At 43.4% G+C, this 10,253-nt stretch overlaps 1 non-coding gene across 1 annotated transcript; it reads right to left on the reverse strand.

The window, feature by feature from the left end:
• Window positions 1-6,928: 6,928 nt before the first annotated feature.
• TRNAI-AAU (transfer RNA isoleucine (anticodon AAU)) lies at window positions 6,929-7,002 on the reverse strand. The gene has a single exon. It is a non-coding gene; the product is annotated as a tRNA-Ile (tRNA).
• Between the last annotated feature and the right edge of the window lie 3,251 nt (window positions 7,003-10,253).

The following is a 10,253-nucleotide window of genomic DNA, read 5'->3' on the forward strand; positions in this document are numbered from 1 at the left end:
ATATTGCTTCTAAGTATATTGTGAAAAGTTACATATGTGTATGGTAATCCCTAGACCACTTACTAACCAGATTTAAATAAACCAAAACAAGACAGAAAGGGGAACATAGAAGAATTAAAACGGAGGGAACAAAGGTGAATAAATTATTAAATAGCAGATCTATCTAAAAACTTATCTATAATAGCATTACATGTAAATGATCTAAGTACTTCATTAAAAACTAGAGATCATCAGAATGTATTAAAAATAAATATGCTGACTATAAGAAAGCCACCTACAGTACACTTATATATAAGAATAAAAGTTATATAGCAGATTGAAGGAAAAGAGTGGAAGAGATACCTCATGCAAGCATTAATCAAAGACAGCTGTGATGTTTACATTAAAATCGGACAAAGTAGATTTGAAAGCCGAGAAACTGTTCAGGAATAATGAGGGCTGCTAAATAACTACGATTGTCCATTCTCCGGGTAATACTGTTCCAAATGTATATGAGGACACAGATTTTCAAAACACATAAACAAAATTAGATAAGCCAGGTAAAAATAGCAACATCCAATTAAAGTTGAAGACACTAAAACTCCTCTCTCAGTAATTGGTAGACTTAGTAGACAACAAATCGACAAACATGTTGGAGAACTGAACCACACCATCCACCAATGGATCTAATCAACTTCATAACGCAAAATAAAAATTTAGCCAGAAAGCAAAGACAAAAATTAAAAGAAAAGTAAGATCATGTTATAACCAGGAAATTAAGAGTGGTCCAGCACACAGAAGGGTGCTATTACTGAAAGAGTTGGAAATAGTGACTTAGTTATTTTGAAACATTTTTGAAGGTGTTATTTAGCTGGAAATGACAGAAAGACTGACGATGGTGAATCTGGAGGTGGATCTTCCGTTGTCTGTATTTATCTTGTCTTCTTTTGAGGTCTGGGGTGTCTATACTTCCTCTGAATTACCTGACCGTACTACAGTGTCTGGCACAGAGCATCTCCCCAGTGAAGATGTATTAAATGAGTGGATAGTGATTGATAGATTCAAAAGAGTTGTGCAAGAATAGTGTCCGTTATTTGGCAAATCATCGAATGTGGTGTTTGAAGGAAGACAATGAATCAAGGTTGACTAGAAAGGTAAGCCCAAGGCCAGACGTGGTGGCTCATTACTGTAATCCCAGCCCTTTGGGAGGCCGAGATGGGCGGATCCCTTGACGCCAGGAGTTTGAGACCAGCCTGGGCAACACAGTGAAACCCTGTCTCTACAAAAAAAAATACAAAAATCAGCCGGGTGTGGTGGTATGCATCTGTAGTTCCAGCTACTCAGGAGGCTGAGGTGGGAGGATCCCTTGACCCGGGAGGCGGAGGTTGCAGTGAACAGAGATCGCACCGGTGCCCTGGCAATAAAGTGAGACCCTGTCTTAAAATAAAATAAAATGTAAAAGTTAAGCCCAGGCCGGGCGCGGTGGCTCACACCTGTAATCCCAGCACTTTGGGAGCCCAATGCAGGCGGATCACCTGAGGTCAGGAGTTTGAGACCAGCCTGGCCAACATGGTGGAACCCCATCTGCACTAAAAATACAAAAATTAGCCAGGCACCTGTAGTCGTAGCTACTTGGGAGGCTGAGGCAGGAGAATCACTTGAACCCGGGAGGCAGAGGTTGCAGTGCGCCAAGATTGCGCCATTATGGCGACCCCTAGACCCCTGGGATGGTGATCCCTAGACCACTTACGAACCAGATTTAAATAAACTGAAATAAACTAGGAACAAGAACATACAAGAATTGAGACAAGGGGAACAAATGATTAATAGATCATTAAAAAGTAGATCTATGGGCGCGGTGGCTCACGCCTGTAATAACAGCACTTTGGGAGGCCCAGGCAGGTGGATCACCTGAGGTCAGGAGATTGAGACCAGCCTGGCCAGCATGGTGAAACCCCGTCTCTACTAAGAATACAAAAAAATTAGCCAGGCATGGGGCCGGGTGCCTGTAATCCCAACTACTCGGGAGGCTGAGACAGGAGAATCACTTGAACCTGGGATGCGGAGGTTGCAGTGAGGGGAGATTGTGCCATTGCACTCCAGCCTGGGTGACAAGAGCAAGACTCCACCTCAAAAAGAAAAACAGTGGATCTATCTAAAAACTTATGTATAAAAACATTAAATGTAAATGATCTAAACCCATGAGTTGAAAACCAGAAATTGTCAGAATGTGTTATAAATGAATATGCTGACTATAGGAAAGTCACTAGTAATATGCTTATATATGACATTAAAAGTTACATAGCATATTGAAAGTAAAGAATGCGAAAAGACATGTCATTTAGGCATTACTCAAAGAAAGCTGTGGTGGATATATTCAAATCAGACAAACCAGATTTTAAATTGTAGAAAACTTCCAGGGATAAAGCTGTTACATAATTAGAGGTGTCAACACACCAGAGAAATAATGTCCCAAATGCATATAAGGACACAGGGCTTCAAAACTCATAAGCAAAATTGGATAATCCAGATAAAAACAGAAAAATCCAATTACATTTGCAGACGTTAACACTCCTCTCTCAGTAATTGATAGATCCAGCAGATAATAAACCAGTAAACACATTTGAGAACTGAACAACACTCATCCAGCAATGGATCTAATCAATCAACTTTCTAAAGCAAAATCACAATTTGGGTAGAAAGAAGAGGAAAAAAAATCAAAGAAAAGCAGGATCATGTTATAACTAGGAAATCAGGAATGTTCAGAGTGCAAAAGAGTGATATATTGAAACTGACATTTTTGAAAGCGTTATTTAGCTGTAAATGACACGGAGACTGAAATGGTATCTTCCCTTGTCCATATTTATCCTGCCTTCTCTTGAGGACTGGGCTGCTTGAATCTTTAGAATCTCCTGAACTTACAACAGTGTCTGGCACAGAGCATCTTCCCTGTGAAAGTGTACTGAATCAACGGAAAGGAATTGACAGATTCAAAAATGTTTTGCGGGAATAATGTTTACTCTTTGACAAATCACTGAATGTGGTGTTTGAAGGAGAAAAATGTGTCAAAAGTTGACTTGGAAACGAAGCCCAAAAGGTAAGTAAAGGGGATTTGGGGAATGAGATATTTGGTGTGTGAATGAATGCGGTGCTGTGGAGAGGAGTAGGCAGTAAGATTGTGAACTGGAGCAGAGAAAGAATCACGTTTTAAAATCTAAAACATCTTCTCCGTTCAAGCTTTGATACTTAGCAGCTCTGGCACCTTAGAAACGAAACTTATCTGAGGTTCCATTACTTCTAGAAAGTGCAGATTAGGACACATAGTTTTGTTGGTGAAGTTCCATTGGACTATATGAAGTAAACTCAATAAATCTCTCAGTATAATGAATGGCATACATGATTTGCTTTACGCTTTTTGTAGCAGGATTGTCTCCAGTCATGTAGATGCAAGTGGAGATAGAGAGTAAGACAAAGTAGTATGGACAGGAGACACCTTTAAAGACTATTTTTTCATTCCTTCATTCATTCAGTTGGTCAGTCAGTGAACTATTATGGACTGAACATGTCCTGTGTGTCTTTTCAAAAAAGGAGACCATGGGAGGTGTAAGAGTGACTAAGATCTCTGAAGGAGGGAGAAGCCAGATGACTGGGCCACAAGAGGGAAAAAGTCAGCAAAACAGGTGCAATTGTTCCTGGCCTCTTGCCTCAAGATGGTTGTATTGTTAGGTGAATACTAGAAATGGGTAGATTCCGCCTGTCCTGAGGAAAAAATTCTTTGGTTGCAGGATTGGATTGGCTGATAGTGATTTCCAAGCACCATTGATTGTGTTCTTTGAAAGTTAGGAACTGATAAAGCAGCAGTGCTTGGGAAATAACATGTGGGATGTCAACTCTTAGGCGAGAACTGCCTTCTTTCTGCAGGAGGCCCCACGTCAATCTCAAAATCTAAAGGTTTTGAGTTTGAACATCAGAGGGGATACAGTTTTTGCTGCTATTTTGGTTGAGGGAAACAAAATGGGTGCACTAAATAATGAAATGCAAATGCTATGAGATAGCAATTTGAAGACTGACTCAGTGTTAGCTTAGAATGGAAAAGTGATTTAGGTTTTCTTTGTTTTTTGGGGTTTTTTTTTGGCTTGTCAGTGTAAAATGAGTGGTAAAGGGATATAGATGACACAAGAAACTGCAAGCTATATCATATAATTGGTCTTTCTCGCTAGCTGATGGAAGAAACAGGAACTTTTTCATCCAAATTCCTGCTCTCAAGGTTACCTAATTGTAATTATGAGGTGAGTGGGTGAAGTCATTTCTTTTAACCTACATGTATTTCTCGAGCACATATCTTGTTAAGGGACTGTTTGGGGACACAGCCGTTTAACAGTGAAAAAACACATATATTCCCACCTTTGTGAAACTACCTTCTAGTGGATAGGAGTGAGGGGAGAAACAGAGCAGAAGCAAACAAGAAAAATACATAAGATGTTATGTGACAATGTCTACTGGGAAGGAATCCGTAGGCGGTAAGGGACTTGGGAGTGTGGAGGTGGCCCATTCAGAAGCTTTTAGGAGCGGAATCTGAGAAGTTGTCACCTTGAAGACATCCTTTACCCACTCCCCATCCCCTTCCCCACTCCCCACTCCTGCTTCTTCCTTCAATCATCTTTCTTCACATGGGAAATGAGGACTCTGGGATTCACTGGCTGGATCGCAGCACCTAGAGATGGATCTGATCAGTAAGAACTGCTCAGTAAGCATTAGCTACTGCTTTGGTTGCCTTCCCCCTGTGGAGTGCTGGCCTCTTGGATTGAGCTTGCATCATAGGTGTTCAGTAGGAGCTTGCTTAGTGGACTTACAGGTTGAGGTTAGAACTCACCAGGATTCTTCTCCTGGGAAGAACAGGCTTCCCTCTAAGGCTTCCACAGACGGTGGGTGAGGAAAGAGCCCTAAATTGCTTGAAAAATTGATTGCTCTTTGGGCAAAGCAAGAAACCCTCCTACGGAAGGGCATCATTTGGGCATCTATCGGGGTCTCAGTACAAAGATGAGTGCTCAAGAGGTCAAGATGCTCAAGCGGAGAATCTGACCAGAATGTTCGTGGTACAGAGAAGCAATCCTGTTGGGAGAAGGAAGACAATTGAGGCCTTGGAATATAAGCTAAAGAAGCTTCAAAGGGAATACTAAAAAGATTCAGGCACAAATCCTTTACTACATTCTTTTGTACAAATCAAATTTTGCCTAGAAAATCATACCTTACTATACATCCCTATTGTGTTCCTCCACCATCTATTTTATTTTTTTAAGCGTTATTTCATTTTTATGTTCACAGAAGCTTGTTGCTACAACTAAATGAGCAAAACAGCCAGTAGCAACAGAAATGCGTTAATCTCTCTCCTCAGACCTTGAAAGCATTTTCCTTAAAGGTGAACAATATTCCACATACAAGGACTTTTACAGCACTCTGTGCCAGAAATTATACTGAATGTTTATTAATTTTTACGTAAGTCGGTCAATACAGTTTTTCAGCTTCTCCCAGTATTATTACTCCAGTGTTATAAATGACACTGAAGTAAAGGACATATCGCTCTCTTTATTCTGTGTATGTGTGTCTGCTTACAGCTAAGGACTTCCCAAATTATAGTTTTGTAAACATTAGTTCTAAATCATGCCGATCACTTGAATTTTGAAAACGTCAAAGCCAATCACATTAGTGTAGTAGAAAATACGGGTTTGCGGTGCATTGGCTCACTGTTTTATTCGCTATGGATCAGTGGAGTAGAAATTCCCAACGCGGAAAGGGGTTCATTCCTGTCTCTCAGCCTCAGCAAAGTTAAGACATTTCAGACCTTTCCTGACTTTGGATCTATTGCGCATGCTCTGTCCTTTACCACTATCCAATCCTAGGGGCATATAGAGCCACTCAGAGCCTTAGAAGTACATTCAGCGAAATGGAACCAATCACCATATAGTGTAGCCTATTGTTCTTCAGATCAAAACGCACCGTGTTGAGATAGCATGAATTCTACAGGCCCGTGAAGTCCATGTGGACCACAAGACACTCTTTCCATCCTGCCTGCACACATATCCCTCACTCTTCATTGATTCATGCAGACTTTTAAAAGTGTTTAGCAATAAGCATCCTACCCCCAAGAAGCTTATGATCTCATGGAGAAGATGGCCAAGCAACAGACAATCACAACGTGGTGAATGCCACAAAACAAATTGTACCTGGATCTCCGTGAGTGCTAGGAGGAAGGCAACCCAAACTCAGAAAACTAGGAGAGGTGTCAGGGAAGACATTTCCCAGAAGATGGTGTTGTGTCTAACAAAGCCGTGAGACCAGCAAAGAGGAGGTGAAAGGCTCAGCGTTCTGTGGGACATTTCCTTAAGTCCAGTATCTCTAGAATTGAGTGTGGGAAGCTAAAAGAGCGGAAATAGAAACGAAAAATGGGAGTTCTTGAGAGGCTTTTTTACCCTGCACAAGCCAAGGACTGGTCTGCAGGAAGTAAGCAGATGCACAGTTAAGAAAGCCCATATCAGGAGTTAGTCATGATAGAGAAGGATTTGTACACTTTGGAAATCGTAAAAGAATGAAAAGCCCAGGTCTTTATTTCCGTGTTTTCGCCTCTGTTTTTCACGTTCCTCCCGGATTTCAATTTCCTTCTGGAATCTCAGCTCTCTTCATCATCTGCTCTTGCAGGAACACTAAACTGCAAACGCAACCCTACGATTCAGGGAACTACGTCCCATCAAGATTAGTGGGTACGTATATATTTTCTTTCTTGTTCTCTTGCGACTTTCTATACCACTGCACACAATTGTTACCGTGAAATAAGCATTAAGAGTCTGCGTAGATTACCGGGTACATATACATTTACTTTCTTGCTCTCTCGTGACTTTCGATATCACTGCGCACAATTGTTACTGTGAGATAGACATTAAAACAGTGCGTGTGGCCCGTACGGGGATCGAACCCGCGACCTTGGCGTTATTAGCACCACGCTCTAACCAACTGAGCTAACCGGCCCCGCTGACGGAGAGGCACCCTGCGTCTTATGAGAGGCTTAAAGGCGAACGTTATTCCAGTCACCAAAGGAAGTTTCCTGAAAGTTCTCGGAGCTGGAAAGAACCTACGGTCTTTGCTAACTTCTTTACGATCCTCGGCAAATTTCTTCGAACCCTGCAATTTCATTTAAAATACAACTCGGCGGAAGGAAAGTTCAAATGTCACCTGCTTCAGTGTTTCATGACGAGGGGTTTTAGTGACCACCCTTTTAAATGCAACGCCATCACCTTCCGCTGGTACTGTAGCCCGACCCTATCACTCCTTTCTACTTTGCTTCCGTAGCTTCTGAGCGACCCTTGAAGAAATTGACGGAAAACGGGAGGAATTACCGCCAGTTCCTCTCCACGGGCGGTCAAGGCCAATATGAGTCTCCACCCCGGCTCCTCTGCTCGTAACTTCTAGCACAGTTCCCACTGTGTTCGCCCATGTTTCCCGAAAGTGAATATTTGATCCCTACCCCACCCCATTTTTAGCAAACTCAGGAAAACGCTCTCGTTTTTCTACCTGAAAAGGGCACTTTAGAGAAATACGTCCCGTTACAGTCTTTGTGTTCGCATTTTATTCCATCTCGATGAAACAGGTATAAGTTCGTTGGTATTTTATGCACAAGACAACTTTGAAGCCCGACTCATGGCCTTTGGCCTTTAGATTAGGAAACATTCTCCGGGAGCTCTGCTGATCGCTAGGTCTTACGAGGTTGACGCCTTCTGTCCCAAAGAGAACTATTTCTCTGCGTGTTTCCGCCTGGCTGCCCACTTCTCCAGTAGAGAAACGGCTGTTCCTCGGGATTCATTTTTGGAAGTGCTTTGGGTCCTGGGTAATGAGGCCGCATCCTGCAGCATCGACAAGGTGGTTGAATACGCAGGAGCACCCACAGTACCCAGGGACCAATAAATAGCTCAGTAGACCCATTTCGAATAATTGAATAAAGGAAGTCTCAACCAACCCCCTTGCTGTATTACAGATGGTCCACCTCTCTGCCTAGACTATTGTGCTGACGTCCTGTTCCTTCTCCTGGCTTTTGAACTAGATTCTCACCTCTCTCCAATCCATCTTTCGCGGGGCTGGCCTGTCTTTCCGCCTCACTTCTGAAATTCTATCCATTGCCGCCTCTATGCAAACCGACTCTGGTTAATACTTCACTCGGTATGGCTCCCCTCTTCCTTCCGCACTTTGCACTGCGAGAAATGCCCTTCCTTGAGTCAGCTGGAGGCCTCCTTCTGCTGAGAGCTTAGTTGTGGACACAGCCTGGAGTAGAGGCGAAAAGGAAAGAAGGCCGGGAGATAATCGGGGAAACACACACACCTTTCGTGTGGTTTGAAAGCTGGTGCCCGAAAAGGGGAGCGAAAGAAACAAGAAAAAAAACACGCTCCAGAAGTGTCTGAGATTGCTGCGGCCATAAAGGAGAGAGCACTAACCGCGGTACGGATACGGGAGGGGAGGAGGGCTCCACCCCCGGGCCTGTGCCCACGGACCTAGGTGAGGACGGGCACTCCTGCCTCCGCGCCCAAATGTTGCATTTCCCAAGAGCACCCCGGCCCGCCACGACCCCATCCCGTGCCTATAAAAACCCCCGAGACCCTAGCGGGCACAGACACAAGCGGCTGGATGTGAAGAGGAACACGCCGGCGGGAGAACACAGAACACCCACCCTCTCTTTTAGTCACCCTGGAGGCGTCGGAGAAGGCGGTTTCAGGGATCCGTGAAGAGACCCTGAGTCTTTTACATCCCGGAGAATGACGAGAGAGAGAGAGAGTACCTAGGCGACGTTTACTTTCTGGGATTTCGGGAGATGCGGTTTTCTACACGCCAGGGGCCAAGCCTGAGAGATAGGTAGACGGCAGGGATAGGAGCTCTCTCCGCGCCCCAAACGCCCCTGTTCATACCTGGGTTCCTTGATTTTCCTGCCTATATAACCGAGCCTCCCATGGCCGGGCTCTGAGCTCTCATTCTGCGAACTGGGACAAAGAGGTTAACTGTGATGCGCTTTGTATAACCCCAGGATTCTGCACTTGCCCAAGGGCGAGGCGCAAATCCAAAACCAGGCACAACTGAACACCGAGATCAGCTGAGCCCTGAGTGTCTCACGACATAAAGTCCCTACGATTTTAACAAGGGCTGTATGTGTGCTAGTACTGTTACTGACAAACGCATGTCAGATCCCATCTGTCTTTAGCTCAATGTGTGACGTTAGACATGTCGTTTTGCTCCTCAACTTTCTTATTTGTAAAAAGAAAAAAAAAAAAGTGTTCTGGATTTGCAGAGGGCCTCTTCAGAGGTAAGTTCCAGTAGCTGTACTGTAAATTGATCTCTTGGGCAGTCCTGTTGGTGAGGAAAGAGGACAAATTGAGAAATGAACAAACAGAGAAGCTGCGAAAGTCTTGTGACTTACAGCACAGGACAAGTCTACAAACCATGCCACGCCGCACTAAGCTCTAATTGTTTTAACACCAGCTTACTCAGACCGGGTGATCCAAGATAAGACCAAAGCCAAACTGATCCAGCAACTCTGCACAGATCTTCATGTTCCGGCAGCTAAGTTCCGCTGAATAAACCTGTGATTCGCCTAGTTTAGAAATTCTGTCCAGTCCCTCCTGAGAAGGACCTTGCTAACTTTCCCCCTAAAACTGTCCTTTGAATATCTCCAGTCCCCAAACCCTGTAAATTCTGGTCTCTGACTCGCCCTTGTTTTAGGCAGTACTGGGACTCCACAGAGGTGGGGCTCTTTGCTCAGCAAGTTTAATAAATCCAAGGTAGTAGAATCGATTTGTTTTCTTGGTCGTCTTTTTTTGGGGAGTGGGTCTTCTAAATGTTGATTCTGATCCCCGCCTATGGATACTTATAAATAAATAGATATTTGCACTCCATCATTATGTGGAGCTAAAAGTGTTAAATTTAACTGTCTAATTACCTCTAAAATAATCATGAAATTCAACGATCTGAAACTTATCTAATGAGTTCCACATTCTGGAATGAAGGGATGTAATAGGTAATAACAGGTCTCAGTCCCGAATGGAGAAATAATCACACAGACACCAGGTGAAAGATGAGTAAAGTGGAAAGCAATAGGCAGAACAATAATTTGCTTTATGCTACGATTTTTGGAGTGAAGCAAGAAAATTAACCAAGGAAACAAAGAAGAAATCCAAGACATAGTAGTGTTGGAGTTGCGTTTTTGTCATATGACACTACTTCGATTCTACAGGATTCAC

The sequence above is a fragment of the Macaca mulatta genome, chromosome 4 (assembly GCF_049350105.2).
Source record: "Macaca mulatta isolate MMU2019108-1 chromosome 4, T2T-MMU8v2.0, whole genome shotgun sequence".
Lineage (NCBI taxonomy): Eukaryota > Metazoa > Chordata > Mammalia > Primates > Cercopithecidae > Macaca > Macaca mulatta.